Below are 16,780 nucleotides of genomic sequence, written 5' to 3'. Positions count from 1 at the left end.
GCCCACCCGGAAGTGCGCCGGCCACGTGACCGCAGCGTCTTCCGGCGCTCGCGGGACGGGGTTGCCAGGGAGACGCGGCGGGAGCTTAGGGCGGAGCCGCCAGGCGGGGGCGGCTCGCGGGGGCGGCTCGCGGGGGGCGGCGGAGGGGCCGCGGGCCTGGGAGGCGGGTGCCGACGAGCTGCCGGAGGCCCGGGCCGCCTGGAAGCAGGCTGCGCACGGTCCGCGGAGGCACGGGACGCGCCGGTGCCGCTGACTCCGGGCCGGCCCGGCCGCCGACGCCCACACGGGGAGCGCGCAGGGGGCGCGCGGGGAGGGCGCAGGAGGTGCGCGGGTAGCTCTCGGGGCGCGCAGGGAGTTCGCAGGGGGCGTGCAGGGGGCGCGCAGGGGGCGCGCAGGGGGCTGCAGGGAGCGCGCAGGGGGCTCAGGGAGCGCGCAGGGGGCGTGCAGGGGAGTTCGCAGGGGCGTGCAGGGGACGCGCAGGGGGCGCGCGAGGGGCGTGCAGGGAGCAGGCGGGGGCTCAGGGGGCGCGCAGCGAATTCGCAGGGGGCGCGCGAGGGGCGTGCAGGGAGCGCGCAGGGGGCTCAGGGAGCGCGCAGGGGGCATGCAGGGGAGTTCGCAGGGGGCGTGCAGGGGTCGCGCGAGGGGCGTGCAGGGAGCAGGCAAGGGGCTCAGGGGGCGCGCAGCGAGTTCGCAGGGGGCATGCAGGGTGCTCTCAGGGAGTGCGCAGGAGGCGTGCAGGGGGCGCGCGGGGAGTTCGCAGGGAGCTCAGGGAGCGCCCGGGGGGTGGTGCGCTGCGGGCTCCCAGGGAGCTTGCAGGGGGCGTGCAGGAGCGCGCAGGCGTTAGCGTTGCGGGCTGTTGGCCTCCGTGCAGCCCCGCCCCGCGTCCTGCGCGCAGGGTGGCCGTCGAGGCCTAGGTGGAGGGAACCCCTTCCCCGTCCGCTCCCCCGGCACAAACTGCTCGCTGGACTGGGGAGTCGGGCATGTTGCTTCCCGAAGGCCACAATACAGTTGTAAACGGGTTTCTTTCGTTTTTTCCGGGTGCATCTAAATCAGTCCGTGTATGTAAAGCCCAATGATCCTGTTGAAAATCGAGGCCCGCGGGGGACAACTGGGAGGCCCTGTGAGCGAAACCCCCCACTACCCCGACGCCACCCTTTCCTGCAGGTGGTGCCTCCACCGCCTGGGCTGCTAGACGGCCTGGCTCTGGGGCGAGGCGCGCCCAGGGCTGCCCAGGAGCGCAGGAGCCCAGACCGAACTACTGGGCGACTCACTTCTAACCAGTTGTGTCCCCTGGTGAGGCAAAGTGTATCTCTGTTCCTTACAAACGATTGAATTAAAGATGCCACAGGCCCAGGTCCAAAACTTTTAAAAGGAGAAGGAGGAAAAGACAGCTGTGTGTGTGTGTGTGCGTGCACTTTTAATAAAAATAACATTTCACAAAAAACAAATAAAAAATAAAAAAAATAACATTTCACAATTTCGCATCCCATATCAATGAAGAAAGGATACAGGAGTAGAAGGAGAGCTGGGCAGCCTGTTGAGGGGAGGGAGCAAGAACAGCCCCCTTCACAGCTCACCCCACAGAAATTCTAGCTACGATATATATATTTTTTTCCTTTATTTTTGGAAAGATTGAATATTGGGAGAAAATAGTAGGTGATTATTTTTCAGTCAATTGACAAACTTTCTAAGAATGACAGCAAGGTCCAAAACCACATAGGGAAGGACTAATCAAGTTGAGCGTATACAATTCTCTATGCAAATTAAAAAAGGAAAAACATAGTAACCACCATTGAAAGAAAAAACACAAACTGGGGAAGATTATGTTTTAACACGATAAAGACGATAAGTCACTTTATTGAAGAAAAGCTCTTAGCTACGAGTAAGGGTGTATCGGTTGAAATATAAGCAAAGACCATGAAGAGGCAAGTCATAAAGAAAGAAACACAAGTGCGTAATAATTCTATGAAGAAATGTCTGCCCTCCGGTGATTGAGGAAAGGAAAGGTGAATGACTATCTTTCCCCCATTTAAAGGACAATGTGTAAAAGGGAAAATACACCTTGTCATGCAATGTGAGAAGAAAGTAGCTGTGATTCATGGAGTGGCATAAAATATAACAACTCTTTCTGGAGGGCTGTTTGACAATAGTCTAAAAAGCCATGAAAATGATGCTCTTTTGACTCTTCAATCTTAGGAAACAACAATAGGGTTTACTATATGTTTACTTGTGCACATGTTCATGATATAACTGCTCATAGCAAGAAAAATTGTCAGGATACTAAATATTAGTCATCCATTAATTATTAAAATGATTCATCCATCTGTTTTTTTTAAGCAAAGTGTATTTATTGGGCACCTATTCTGTGTACAGTTACCGTTCTGAGCAATGAAGTTTAGAATAATAAGCCAAAGTCTTTGCATCATTGGAACTCACGTTCCAGTTGGGAGATAACAGATAACAATATCATGTCAAATGATGAAACAAACATATAAGGCAATGTCAAATAATGACACGTATATATTTAATAAAATTGGGCGAGACACAGCAAAACAGTGTTGTTTTTCTTTCCCAGGTTTTCGGTTTCCTGGGCTTTTCAGTCTCCCACAGCAAACTGCAGGCAGGAAGCAGGTGGCCCTCCCAAAGTGCAGTGAGAAGAGCAGCAGAAGCCTGACGCTGTCACAAGGCCTGTGTCCCTTGTCTCACTGGATTGCAGCATCAGGGCATTTTCTCATCTTGCATCTTCACAACAAGAAGGGTGGGTACCGGACAGTAGGATATTTTGAGAGAGTTCACATTCAGAAAGCTTTTATTATGGCCTATTGTCATAATTGTTTAATTTTATTATTAATTATTGCTGCTAATCTCTTGCTGCGCCTAATTTATATATGAAACTTTGTCCTAAGAACACGGCATATGTGGGGTGTGCTACCCTCGCAGGATCAGGCATCCCTGAAGGACCCAGGGCTCAGGAAGCTGCTGTCCAGACTTGGAGGTGCAGCTATTTCAGGCCTAACTGGGTTTGACTGGGCCAGAGGATTCACTTCCAAGATCCAATATCTCCCTCAGCTAATGGTGGAGAGAGTGCCTCCCTTTATTGCTGGTTTGCTGTCAGGAAGTCTTAGTTTCTTGCCACCTGGAGATCCCCATAGGACTGTTTTTGTTGTTGTTGTTGTTGTTGTTGTTTTTCTGGTTTTTTTTTTTTTTTTTTTTTTTAGCTTAGGAGGGGAGGTTGTGGGGAGGCGGGCAGAGGAGCAGGGGGTGGATCTTAAGCGGGCTCCACGCCCAGCGCAGAGCCTGACTCCAGGGCTTGCTCTCACAGCCCTGCCTATCAACCTGGGCCCAAATCCGGAGACCCAGGCCCCTCTCTCCACAGATCTCTGGCTCATCCTCCCTGGGCACATGGTGAGAGACACAGCAAGGAGGACTCTACATTGTCTTTATGATGTAAGTCCACCTCCTTACTACCTTTACATTCAGGTCTCTAGAAGTGAGTTACTAAACCCAGCTCCACACTCCAGTGGAAAGAATCTGGCTCCATCTTCTGCAGGATGGATGATCGAGCAACTCGTGTTCATGTTTTCAAAGAACTACAGTTATTAAACTACTACACAGCAATGAATGGCTAGAGGATGTTGAAAGCATCAAAAATTAAAAATCAGGAAAAACTTCACAAAATTTATATTATTCATAGAAAGATATGGATTTTTTTTTTTTTACTTTTTCCCTTAGTAAATAGGTTTGAAGGATTGATTAGATTGCATTGGAAAGAATTATATGATGGAAATATTTATAATCACAAAATAGTTTAGTAAGTATTTTTAAAAGTCCAGTCGCTATTCAGTTAGATTTAAGTTGAAATACAAACGAAGAATAGCAGATATTTTGATGGGTTTCAAGAATCGGCACAAAATGATTCGACCTGCTAAACAAAAGTACAAAAGAAGCAGATCATTCATTTATACTGATATTTTACCCAGAAATTCATACATGGAATGAATTTAGCTCACCAGGCCAAACAAAATCATCTGCATTTTTATGTAGGAATTCACCCGGCAATATTCTTAAGCGCTACTATGGACAAGTCCCTTTGTTAGGTACTATGATGCAGCTGTATATTTTCTCAAGGATGGAATTTGAAGATAATGAAAATATTTATTTCAAATATTTATGTGGACCAAGAAAAAGTTTTCACTATAAGTTTTAATATGTAGTAAGCCATACCCTTGTATCCTTGCTTCTCTTTTCATAATTTTCTTGACTAATTCCCATTATTCTTCCAAATGAACTTTTTTTAAAATTTTTATTTATTTATGATAGTCACACACACACAGAGAGAGAGAGAGGCAGAGACATAGGCAGAGGGAGAAGCAGGATCCATGCACCGGGAGCCCAACGTGGGATTCAATCCCTGGTCTCCAGGATCGCACCCTGGGCCAAAGGCAGGCGCTAAACCGCTGCGCCACCCAGGGATCCCACTCCTATTCTTTTAAAACACAAAAACGCATGCTTTGGATTTGAGGTGTACTCACATAAATTTATATGGTAACTCTAAGAGGTTAGACTCCTTTTTTAATATTCTATGAAATATTTCCTTTTGTGATGCATGCTTTTCTATTTGCTGAGGTCTATATTTATGCCACCAAGTGTTCGCTTCCAAAAACATGTTAAATACTTGTATTTTTTGAGATCCATCTTTTAGTGTATGGTATGAATTGAAAATCTAACTGAATTCCTCCACCTAACAATAGTGTAATATCTTTGTTTTACAATTCTTTATGAAAATTGAGAACTGTCCCCACTTTTTTCTCACACTTCTGTATTTTTATTTGGATTACAAAAGCTATAAACATATCTCTTTAAAATTTTTTTGTCATTTCATTTTGTGACCAAAGGAACATTAATCATTTAGTATATCTGATCTCAGAGCTCAACGTCAGTTCTTTCCAGTCACAACTTTTGCATTTTTGATTAATGTCTAAGTGATGCCTTCTTTGAGTGTTTTAGTAGTTTCACCTTAAAGTGTAGGAGGAGTAGGAGAAGAATTTGTGGATTCTCCCTTATATAAACATGTCCTTTAGCTGTCCTCCCTGTAGAATTCATGACTAACTATGCATGCTCTGCAGAATCAACTGATTTTTAAATTTGAAGAGTTTTTAATCCAAAATTTTATCATGAATAATCCATTTAACAGTTTGTATTTTTAATACTTCTCGTATTTTTCCTAGATCTCAGGAAGTATAAAAAAAAATCCACCAAGCTATGTTTGAGTACGGCAGTCTTCCCATATTAATTTTATTTGGAATATGGTAAGCACTCCTTTTTTTTTTCTTATTACACCCATCCCCCCATCCACCTCCCCTCTGGTAACCATCAGTTTATTCTCTATTATTTAAGAGTCTACTATTTTTTTGTCTCTTTTCTCCTTTGCTTATTTGTTTTGTTTCTTAAATGCCATGTATGAGTGAAATCACATGGTATTTGTCTTTCTCTGACTGGCATATTTCACTACATTATATGCTCTAGATCCATCTATATTGTTGCATCTGGCAAGATGTCATTCTTTTTTATGGCTGAGTAATATTCCATTATATAAAAATAATGATATACGTATCACACCTTCTTTGTCCATCCATTTATTGATGGACACTTGGTCTACTTCCATATTTGGGCTGTTGTAAATACTGCTGCAATAAACAGGAGTACATATATCTTTTCAAATTGGTGTTTGCATATTCTTTGGGTAAATATAACCAGTAGTGGAATTACTGGATCATAGGGTAATGTAATGCTTGATAGTTTGAGGAAACTCCATACTGTTTCCCACATTGGCTATACCGATTTGTGTTCCCACTGATAGTGCACAAGGGTTGCTTTTTCTCCCCATCCTTGCCAACGCTACTTATTTCTTATGTTCTTGATTTTAGCCACTCTGACAGGTGTTGAGGTGATATCTCATGGTGGTTTTGATTTGCATTTTCTTGATGATGAATGATGTTGAGCATCTTTTCATGTGTCTGTTGGTCATCCAGATGTCTTTGGAGAAATGCCTGTTCATATCTTTTGTCATTTTTAATTGGATTGTTTGTTTTTTGAATGTTTTGATACTAACCCTTTATTGGATATGTCATTTGGATATATCTTCTCCCATTCAGCAGGTTGTCTTTTAGTTTTATTGATTGTTTCCTTTACTGTGCAGATTTTTATTTTGATGAAGTCCCAACAGTTTATGTTGCTTTTGTTTCCTTGTCACATATCTACAAAAATGTTGCTATGGCTGGAATAGGGTAAGCACTCTTGATTTTCTGTCTCAAATATATGTATTTTTTTGATCAAAGAGGTTTTCCCCCAGCTATTCTTTATTATTATTTATATCTTTGTTCTCTCTTTTTGGAACTCATTCTAAGTGGGTTGGCACTCTAAGATTTGCTTTCTAAGATATATCTTTTATAGTGTTCATCAATTTCACTTTTATTCTTACTCTCAACTTACTGATCTAGGAAGAATGTGTTTCAGAAAAACCTGGGATCTGATATTGTAATTTCTGCTTTTTTAAATTTTATCATTTTTTAGAATTAGCTATTTTTTTTAAAGAGTATTATTATTTTTAGAACAGTTTTAGGTTCACAGCAAAATTAAGAGGAAGGTACAGAGATCTCCCATACACTCCCTGGCCCCACACATGCATAGCCTCATTATCAACATCCTCAACCAGAATAGTAATTTGTTACAGTTGATGGACTTCCACTAACACATCATAATCACCCAGAGTCTGTAGTTTATATTAAAGTTCACTCTTGGGCAGCCCGGGTGGCTCAGCAGTTTAGCACCGCCTTTGGCCCCTGGCATGATCCTAGAGACCAAGGATAGAGTCCCAGGTGAGGTTCCCTGCATGGAGCCTGCTTCTCCGTCTGCCTGTGTCTCTGCCTCTCTCTCTCTCTCTCTCTCTCTCTCTCTGTGTGTGTGTCTCATGAATAAATAAATAAAATCTTTAAAAATAAATAAATAAAGTTCACTCTTGGTGTTATACGTTCTGTGGCTTTGGGCCAATAATTTCTGTTTTAAATATCAAAATGTACTGAAAAAAATGGGAAGACTTATTTGGTGCTTATTATGAACAGAAATAATTCAAGATGGATGTATTTCACGTTTCCATTAGTTAAATTCTCTTTTGAAGTTCTCAAATTTTTAAAGCAGTTATTTCACCAGGATAATACCTGCACATTAGCTTTGAATTTAATCAGAATTGCTCTTCCATATTGTTTCTATTTTTCCATGTGTTTCCATTGAAATATTTGTGAACATTCATAGAATATTTGAAGTTCCTCGCCCAATGGTAGATAGGAATATTATAAGGATTTAAATTAATTTTATTGCATCCTATTTTTTAAAAGAAGGCATTCTTTTGTGTTTAAATTTGCCCTCTTGTGCTTAGTGCATACAGAACATCTTTGTTTACCCACTCTCCTAAATGCAGAGGACATTGGCAGGTGTAGATGGAGCTTAGAGACAGCAATTTGATGAGAAGACATAGCTCCCCTATATAGCAATTGTGTTGAATCATGTTGCCTTTATTTTTAAACTTTAGATGGAGGTGGGGGCAGGCAAGGTTTTGGAGGAAGCCTTTAGAGGTTGAGGAGCCACTAACGCACCCCCAGGCCTCTTCTTGCTGGAGCTCCTGGCTGCATACGCAAAGCAAGGGCAGTGTTTACAGTGAATCCTAACTGAACGCTTTGTGATTGCATTTAAAAGCTAATAAAGGCCTTTCACACATCATCGCATCTATTCCTCAGAAGCTGAACACAAACGTAATGAAAGAGGGGAGAGAACGTGGACTTGGATTCAAGGGTCCTGATTGGCCAAGCCCTGGGGCTCACGGAGCAACCTTCGGGACTCTGAGAATGACTCACACAGCGTCCTTAGCAACCAGCCTCCAGGCTGCGCCCTTGAGAACCTGGGTGAGTCCCCTTGGATCTGAGGCCCGGGCAGCCACATCCCCACGAAGGCCGCAGTTGGGAGCCTCCTGGAGGACTGCATAGCTCGGCGGTGGGCAGGATCCTCTGCTACCCCGGCCCCCACCTCCAGGGAGTCTGGCTGGGAGCCCCCGGGGGGCAGGAATCAGCCCCAGGGCAGTGGAAAGGGCCGTGGCCTCCTGGCTGGGGAGACCAGAGGGGGTGTGATGACTTAATTATTGCCATTAGTGGGGGAGACGCTTGTCCTGGATTCGCTTGTCCTCCCCGCAAACCTTTAATTCAGAGCCCTCCTTGCCTTGCTGGATGGCCTTCCAAGTCTTTCTGGTCTTGGTGAAATTATCCCCACCTCTGGCCTCGCCTCTCCCCTCCCCACCCCCTGCCTTTTTTTGGTATGCAGACTCTTGTACTTCAAAAGAGAAAGTTCAAAAGTTTGGGGAAGTGTGTGACTCTGTGTGTATGGGGGGGGGGGCTGAGGTGGGGTGTACCTTGAGGATGTGGAATAAAAAGATTTTTTAAAGGTAATCTTGAGAAAAAAGTGTAAGCTACTGATTAGGAAAAATCTACATGTATGTGTGGGGTAAAGTGATGGTGGTAGGATCACCTTATTTACCTTATCTCAACAATATGTCTGAATGGACTCTATCTTTTTGGTGGTCTTTGATCAAATTATTATTTTTAAGAAAGATTTATTGATTTATTTGGGGGGGGGGCGATGTGTGAGTGAGGGGAGGGGCAGAGGAGGAGAATCTCGGAATGCGTTCCCCAGTGAGCACAGGAGGCCAATGGCCCCTCTGCCCACCACCCCTGCTGGCAATCGCCAGACCTCACCGCCCTAGATCATGACCTGAGCGGAAACCAAGAGTCAGAAGCTCAAGTGACTGAGCCACCCAGGTGCCCCCAATCAAATTCTCTTTTGACCTTTAAGATTATAGCCTAAATCTTGCATTCTGTACTCATGTTACCTACCCAAAGGCTTAATATAATTTTAATATTATCTGGTTCTCAGAAACTGTCTTTTAAAGTATACCTTTCCAACACCATTTTAATCAGAGCTTAAAAAAAATACCACTAGCACTGAATGTTAAAAACTATTTTTTTTCTTTTAAATTTTGGGTTTATGCCAGGTTGCAGATGAACTGCCAAGCACTCAGCTAGCTTGCTGGAGACATTTTAAGAGCTGAAATGTATCTCTCCAACGTGTAAATATTTTTGTTTTGCCTCCTCACATAAATATTTAGATTTAAGGTACCAGATTTTTATTTCAGTAAGAACTATTTTGTATGAACCTTTATGATCTTAGTGACTAATGCTCTTTTCTTATTGAACATCTGATTCATTATCAGAAGCATTCACTACCATGATTATTTTGTTAAGTGTTACTCTCTTGAAGTTCATTGTCCATCCAGAGCTTCTAGTAAAGGGCATGGTCACAAGTGCTTAGTAAATAGTTTAGTGCTGTCCATTCGAATTTCACAAAATGTGTCACGCACATGACTCTAGGAATAGTGTTCTAAAGGTTTCTCCTGGTCAAGTGTAGGAAAAATTATACATTATACTGCTTGCTCAGGGAGATTTGCAGTGCTCAGGGAGATTTGCAGTGCACAGGGACATATTAACCACTCCTAGAGAGGGTGTGCAAACCTAATTTAATTTTGTTTAGTGCAGTATTTCCCAAACTTCTTTTGCAACAAAAAGCTTTTAGGAGGTAATTGCATCCCAAGAACCTGTGTTCCACAAAATGTATTTGGGAATTATTATTCTAAACTAAAAACTGTACTCTTTATTTTTGCTTGTATTTCCATTAAAACTAGATTATTTTTTTAATGTAAAACTATATTTGTAGACATCATGATGGTGTATATAGAAGTGTTAAATAATTCATTAACAAATTATTAAGTCTAATAAAAAGTTCAGCAAGGTTGCAGCATAAAGACTACTATACAAAAATCACATGCAAGAGAATGAAGTTGGAACCCTTATCTTACCTACATACAGAAATTAACTCAAATAGATCAAAGATGTAAATATAAGAGTTAAGAAAAACCTTTAGAAGAAAACAAAGGTATAAATCTTTGTGACCTGATTTAGGAAATGATCTTTTGGCTATAACAAAAGCACATACAATCAAAGCAAAAATAGCTGATGTGTCATCAAAATTATAAGCCCTAGTGCTTCAAAGGACACCATCAACAAAGTGAAAAGGCAACCTACAGAATGGGAGATAATTTTGGGGAATCATACATTTGATAAAGGATTTATATCTAGAAGATATAAGAAACAATTGCAATTTTATAAATTAATAAAAATGTTAAAAAAGACAACCCAATTAAAAATGGGCAAAGGATCTGAATAGACATTTCTTTAAAGGAGACATATAAATGGCTAGTAAGCACATGAGAAAATGTTCAATATCATTAGCCATCAGGAAAATTCAAATAAAACATTTTCATAACTGGATATTTGAAAAAAACTGGATATTTGTAATTAAAAAGACAAGTTTGAGGCTACCTCGCTGGCTCAGTCAGAGGAGCATGTGACTGTTGATCTTGGGATTATGAGTTTGAGCCGACACTGGTTGTTATAGAGATAACGTAAATAATTGAACTTAAAAAGTAATAATAAAAAGACAAGTGTTGGTGAGTATGTGGAGAAATTAGACTCCTGACACACTCCTGGTGAGAATGTAAAATAGTGCAGCACTTTGGAAAACAATCTGGTAGTTCCTCAAATGGTTAAACCATGTGGAGTTACCACATGGTCCAGTATTTTTATTCCTTGCATTTACTCAAGAGAATTGGAAATATATGTACACAGATAAACTTGTAAATAATATTAATGGAATCACTAAGACTGAACTTATTCAGATCCTCTTGGATTCTTGGATCTCTGTGTCAGCAAGTCCACAGTAAGACAAGTTTATACTTATATTTACAGGATATAAAATTTTATGGCAATGTGTGCTTATCACTAATGTTACATTGTATCAGGAGTGGGAAGAAATATTGAACAAACACCGAAAACATTACTTTTTACAAGAAGTCCAGGAGAGGATACAGAGAGCAGTTGTTGAGAAGAATGAACTTGACAGTTTTCCTCCAGTACAGTTTGCTGTAATGGCTTCAGTGAACACCTGGTACAGCGGTCATTTAGCTCCTAGGTCACTCAACTACTTCTCTGGCTATTCAGACTTCTTTGCTTGCTTAGTGATGCATAGACAAATCATGTATATCCTTCAAATTAGAGAACATTGAGGTTTTCTAATTACTGCCAAGTTCATCCTACGTTAGTACCCTAAGAACTGCCAACCCCAGTGCTTAGCGTCCTTAACACCTGACACCTTCCTTTCCCCAGCCATGGTTAATTTCTTCCGGAACAAAGCAGCAGTACAGAACTCTTTCATCAGGTTCAGAACTAAGGTTTTCAGCAGATATCACCTTAGAAAATTCAACAATGTAATTTTCAGCAGAAATTTTTGCATGCAAGGGTGCCTGGGTGGTTCAGCTGGTTGAGCACCCAGCTCTTGGCTCAGATCATGATCTCAGGGTTGTAAGATGGAGTCTTGAATCAGGCTCCAAGCACAGCAGGGAGTCTACTGGAGATTCTCTCTCTCCCTCTCTTTTACCCCTCCTCTTAAATAAATAAATATTAAAAAAATATTTTTCATGCTGGTTTTTTTTTTTTTTTTTTTTTTTTTTTTTTTTTTTACCATGAAGCTTTTTACATTTCTGTAGTCTGTCTTCTGGATATTGATATGTTCAGTGTTTGTTTTCTAATGGTCAAGTCTATCTTATTGAGCCACAAATCAGTCATTTCCCCTATTTGGAAAGCTTAACATCATTTTATATGTTTTATATGTTTATTAGTCATTTGCTTTTACTCTTCATAGTCTTGTTTATTTTATTATTATTTTTTGCTCTCTCAATCCAAAATTTGTCATCCTTCAGGGACATTGTTCCATTATTTTTTTAAAAAAGATTTTATTTATTTGAAAGAGAGAATGTGCACAAGCAGGGGGAGTGGTAGAGGGACAAGCAGACTCCCCACTGAGAGGGAGCAGAGATCATGACCTGAGCTGAAGTCAGACACTTAACCGACTGAGTCACCCAGGCCCCCTTCAGTTATTCCTTTGATTCCTGTTTCTTCTCTCAGGATTCTTTTGCTCCTTCAGGAATGGAGATTTTGATTTATGCTTATTTTACATTCCTAAAAGAACAATTAAAGGCCACCATATTAATTCATAGTTTGTTAGTTAAGTACTTTCAATTTTTAAGTACTGCTCATTAAGTAAAGATATTTACATTCTTTTTACGCAGGGCCAAAATAGGGAATCCTGTTAAGAGACAGACAGGTGGGGCAGCCTGGGTGGCTCAGCTTACTGCTGCCTTCAGCCCAGGGTGTGATCCTGGAGACCCAGGATCGAGTCCCACGCCGGGCTCCCTGCATGGAGCCTGCTTCTCCCTCTGCCTGTGTCTCTGCCTCTCTCCCTGTGTGTGTCTCTCATGAATAAATAAAATATTTTTAAAAAGAGACAAGACAGGCGGAAAGCATATCTTCTTCATATTTAAATAGAAATTTAACTATTTTCTAGATCTTGGCATGTATTTATAGAATATCATATTGACCCCATATTTTTCTTGGGAAGTTTTTCCCTCCTAAAATTACCTGGAGTCCTATCATGAAATTCAGCATCTTGAAATGTGTTAATATTGGTTTATAGGCCCATATTTTTTCCCCTCGATTATAATTTCTTGAGGAAGAGACCATATTTTAATTATTTTTCAAACACAGGAAGCTTAGACATCATTACCGCTTTTATTTTCGTAAAAACTGAACCAAATTGAATTCCCTAAATGGCAACCACTTACAATGAATAATGTGAGTATTGTTTGACAGTGCTAAATATAAAATGGTCTAAAATATTCTCTTATCTTTTGCTTATATGTAAGTCCGTGTGTGTGTGTGTGTGTGTAGTTTTATTTATTTCATCTTGTATGTTGAATGTTGCAAATGAATAAAAAGTACTGGCATAGAACATAAACCCAATAAAAGAATCCATGGACAATTGCATCCATTTTTACAATTCCTTCACAGACCATTGATCACATTAGTAGTTTGTATCAAAGCCAAATGGCTTTCCCTGCGGTGAATATCAACCTAAATAAAGAGGTAAACTGAGGCAAGCTTGAATTGCCAGAAATTGAGTTTATTTAGGAATAGCAGAGGAATTGCAATTTGGGAAACACAAACTATAATAAACTAGAGATGGATTGGTTGAAGGTTTTGGGCAGGCTATATTAAAGGGAAAGGAGTGCAGAGAAGAGGGAAGTCTAGCCAGAGGCCGAGCGGTCAGTTCATTGGCTTGAGGATGGGGAAGGATTCTTGGCGGATGTTTATTGGTTGGAAAATAATTTCACATATTCTGAAAGCCAGGCATTCACAGGGGAATCGGTCTCTCATTTCTTGCATTTCATTTTCCTGAGGGCCTATGTGTCTCCATTCCGTATCCTCTGGCTCCATTTTAGATTGAAATCCTTTCACAGTAAGTAAAAGAGATTTAAGACAGGTCAGTCAGAACAAGACTTTATTATGTAAGTGCCAGGGCATTTTAATTTTCCTGAATCAATGAGTAAATAAGTGATTGATGAGTGATGCATGAGTGTAGTAGCTCCTGTTTAAACTTCACTGGTACTTTTTAGTTCATTTTCCTCACTGTCCAAGGCTTTGTAAATCATCTGCAAATACTTTAACCACTTCAGTTTCCAGTATTTTGAATATTCCTATTCATACTAATTGTGAATACTTATTTTGCTTGCTACTACAAAGTTAAAATACATGTGCTAGTGATGAATCATAGTCAATGGATTTATGTATTGCATGGAATATTCCTGTAATTTTTAGGATTGACTATGTATACTCCAAGCCTCTGTTCTGCTTGACTGGTTAGATATTCAGTCTTAGTTTTGCTCAGTGTTGCCCCTGCCCTGGGGTTATACAAAGATCCTAGGTACTTATGTATCATGAGAGCATTGGAGAGTCACTGTGGGGCACTGGAGCAATTGTCACATCTATGTGGTCCTCTATTTGGGCCACAATGAGGCCAGGAGAAGATTTTTATGCTTCTTGTTATGCTGTGGGGTCTAATCTCTCAAGATGTGGTACCCAGACGTTTCTTCCATGGTACCGTCACCTCCAGGGGATGCTGCTACAAGGTGGGAGATGGCTCTCTGAATGACCTCTGTCACCTTTCAGGAAACATCTCTCTCCACAATCCCCAAAGCTTTTTTCCCTTTTTACAGGGCACCCAGTGTCATCTCTTCAGTGAGGTTAATTTTTTGTTTTTGCTTTTTAAAGATGGTGTGGAGCCAGAGAGTGAAGGCAGTTTTAGCTTTCTGCTTTGGAGAAATTCGGCAGTAAAGAAAGAATATATCTATATATCTATATCCTTAGAATAGAGAAATACAAACCAAAAGGGAGAGTTCTTAAAATATATAAAGCCATCATACTTAAGAGGCACCCATGATACTCCATCACTCCTACTTCTCTTTTACAAACTGAACATTTTTAATCTTTTCACCATTTCCAAAAGGGACATGGTTTTACATCTCCTCACTTTTCCCCTCATGCCATTTGTTAAAATAGATCAATTGTTTATTTCTGATATAAGTGAAAGGACCCCAGAGTGGAGGAGATAATCCAATTCCCATCATATTTTACACAAAATGTCTGTAATTAGGATTTGTAACTGATACATATAATTTAATTTTGCAATTGCAAATGAATGATTAGCTATTTAAAAAACATAGTCAATGTCAATATGATCCATATACTCAAACTTTATGCTCCAGCAATCTAAACATTCCTTAGTCTGAGTTTGGATTCTTATGGCTGGCGGTAGGGCTATACTAAAGAGTTTTAAACAGAAGAGGAGATCTGGGGAAAGAGGGAAACGATCAGGAGATTTATATTTTGAGAAGTTACTATGGCGACCTTGTAAAAGATGAGGCTAGAGGAAGATAAGAAGTTATTGTATTAGTCTAGGACAAGGAAATGGCGTCCTGATTTAGGAGAATGGCAGAAAGGATTAGAAGGATCCTTGATTAACAGAGCTCCTTAGAAAATGGGAATCAATACAATGCAGCGACACATAGTGCCTCCCCATTGGTTTGATGCTACACAAGCCAGTGAAAAACCCAAGCAAGGTGAGGTCTGACAATGACCTTGAAAGGAAGAATCAGATGTAGCCTTGGTTTCTTGTGAGTGTGAAGCTGCCAAACGGATCCCAAATTGTCTAGCTCTGGGGTTAAAAGAATGTTTAACCTCAGAGACGTACCCTCTATCTTGTCTGAGCCATTGTCATTTTTACTTCTGTTTTATGTCAGTAAATTTAATTCTAATACAGTATATTCTCTTTCAATCTTATTTTTATGGAGGTAGAATTTGCATGTGGTGAAATGCGTGAATCTTCCCTGAATGATGAGTATTCTGGGGATCTATTTCTGGTCACAACCACTCTAAAACTTAGTGGCTCAAATATTTTTTTAAAAAAACCACCTCCCATGGTCCTGGAGTTGATCATATACAACTGGGTAACTCATTTGGGATCTGTCCTGTGATTTCAGTTGGAAGTCAGCCGGGGCTCTAGTAATCCAAAGGCGTGGCTGGGTTGGACACGCAGAATGAATCACTCACATGCCAGTTGTTATTTGCTGTCGCCCGGGAGCCAGGCTGGGGAGATGTCGACCAGAGGGCTCCTGTGCATGCCTTCCATGGGCCGTGGGTCTCTCAGCATGGTGGCTCGACTCTGAGAGAACATGCATGGGAGACCTTGAAGGAAGCAGCAAGGCTTTTTTATGGCCTGGCTTTGTTGTGCCAATGTGTCACTTTGGCCACATCCTGTCCATCCAGCAAGTCACTAAGTCAGGCCCAGATCCACAGGGAGAGTAAATTAGACTCCTCTCTTGTGAGGGAGCGACAGGCCCACACTGCACGACAACCTGTGGGATGGGAGATACTGCTGTGTCATTTTGAAAACAATGTGATCTGCGACCTTGAGTCCTGATACCTATTTGCACTCACATCAGCCCCTCCCCGATCTCCCCTTCCTGTCCGTACCTTCCGTTCAATCTCCAGCCCCGAGTCTCTGCCCCCCCCCACACCATCACCACCCAGCAGTTTGGCCTGTTGTTAAACTTCATGTGTGTGGAACCACGCGGCGTGTACGCTTTTGTGTTTGGCTTCGCTCACTCTGTGTATTTTTGGTGCCTGTAGCAGTAGTTGGCTTTGTAGAACCGAGAAGAATAGTACTGTGTATGTTTTTCTATGCAATGTTTTTATTATCATTTAGTTCTAAGTATTTTGAAGTTCCACTGTTATTTCCTCTTTGATCTGGAGGTAACTTCGATTTTGGTTTTCTGTGTCTCACTATATAGAGGGTTAACTGATCTTTTTATTCTAATATGCTAACTTGTTCATGTTTTGATGCCAGGAAATATAATCTACTTACATACATCACTTACTATTTGTACTACAGTAAGACTTGCTCTCTAGGCTAGAATGTGATCAAGTTTTAGAAATTATACTTGTGTGCTTGGGAAGAATGCATATTCTTTGATTAAACGCAGAATTCGATTTGGTGTGTATGGCATATTATATTAATTATGTTTTTTAAATCTTTTGTACTTTGGCTGATTTTCTTTTTTTGTTGCCCACTTGACTTATTAGTAGGTAGGAAAGTGTGACTCAAACTACTTGTTACTAATTTATTTTCTCAGAGCCACGTTGTCTATGTCTTTCTCCACCGATGTACA

The 16,780-nt window shown here is 41.2% G+C and overlaps 1 long non-coding RNA gene across 1 annotated transcript; it reads left to right on the top strand.

The window, feature by feature from the left end:
- The first annotated feature begins 198 nt into the window (after window positions 1-198).
- Window positions 199-5,300, top strand: LOC129503317 (uncharacterized). The gene is made up of 4 exons (XR_008663152.1): window positions 199-323; window positions 2,576-2,758; window positions 3,323-3,447; window positions 5,229-5,300. It is a non-coding gene; the product is annotated as an uncharacterized LOC129503317 (long non-coding RNA).
- The last annotated feature ends 11,480 nt before the right edge of the window (window positions 5,301-16,780 follow it).

Source organism: Nyctereutes procyonoides, unplaced genomic scaffold, assembly GCF_905146905.1.
Source record: "Nyctereutes procyonoides isolate TBG_1078 unplaced genomic scaffold, NYPRO_anot_genome, whole genome shotgun sequence".
Classification (NCBI taxonomy): Eukaryota; Metazoa; Chordata; class Mammalia; order Carnivora; family Canidae; genus Nyctereutes; species Nyctereutes procyonoides.
This window is presented reverse-complemented; position numbering and strand designations above follow the sequence as displayed.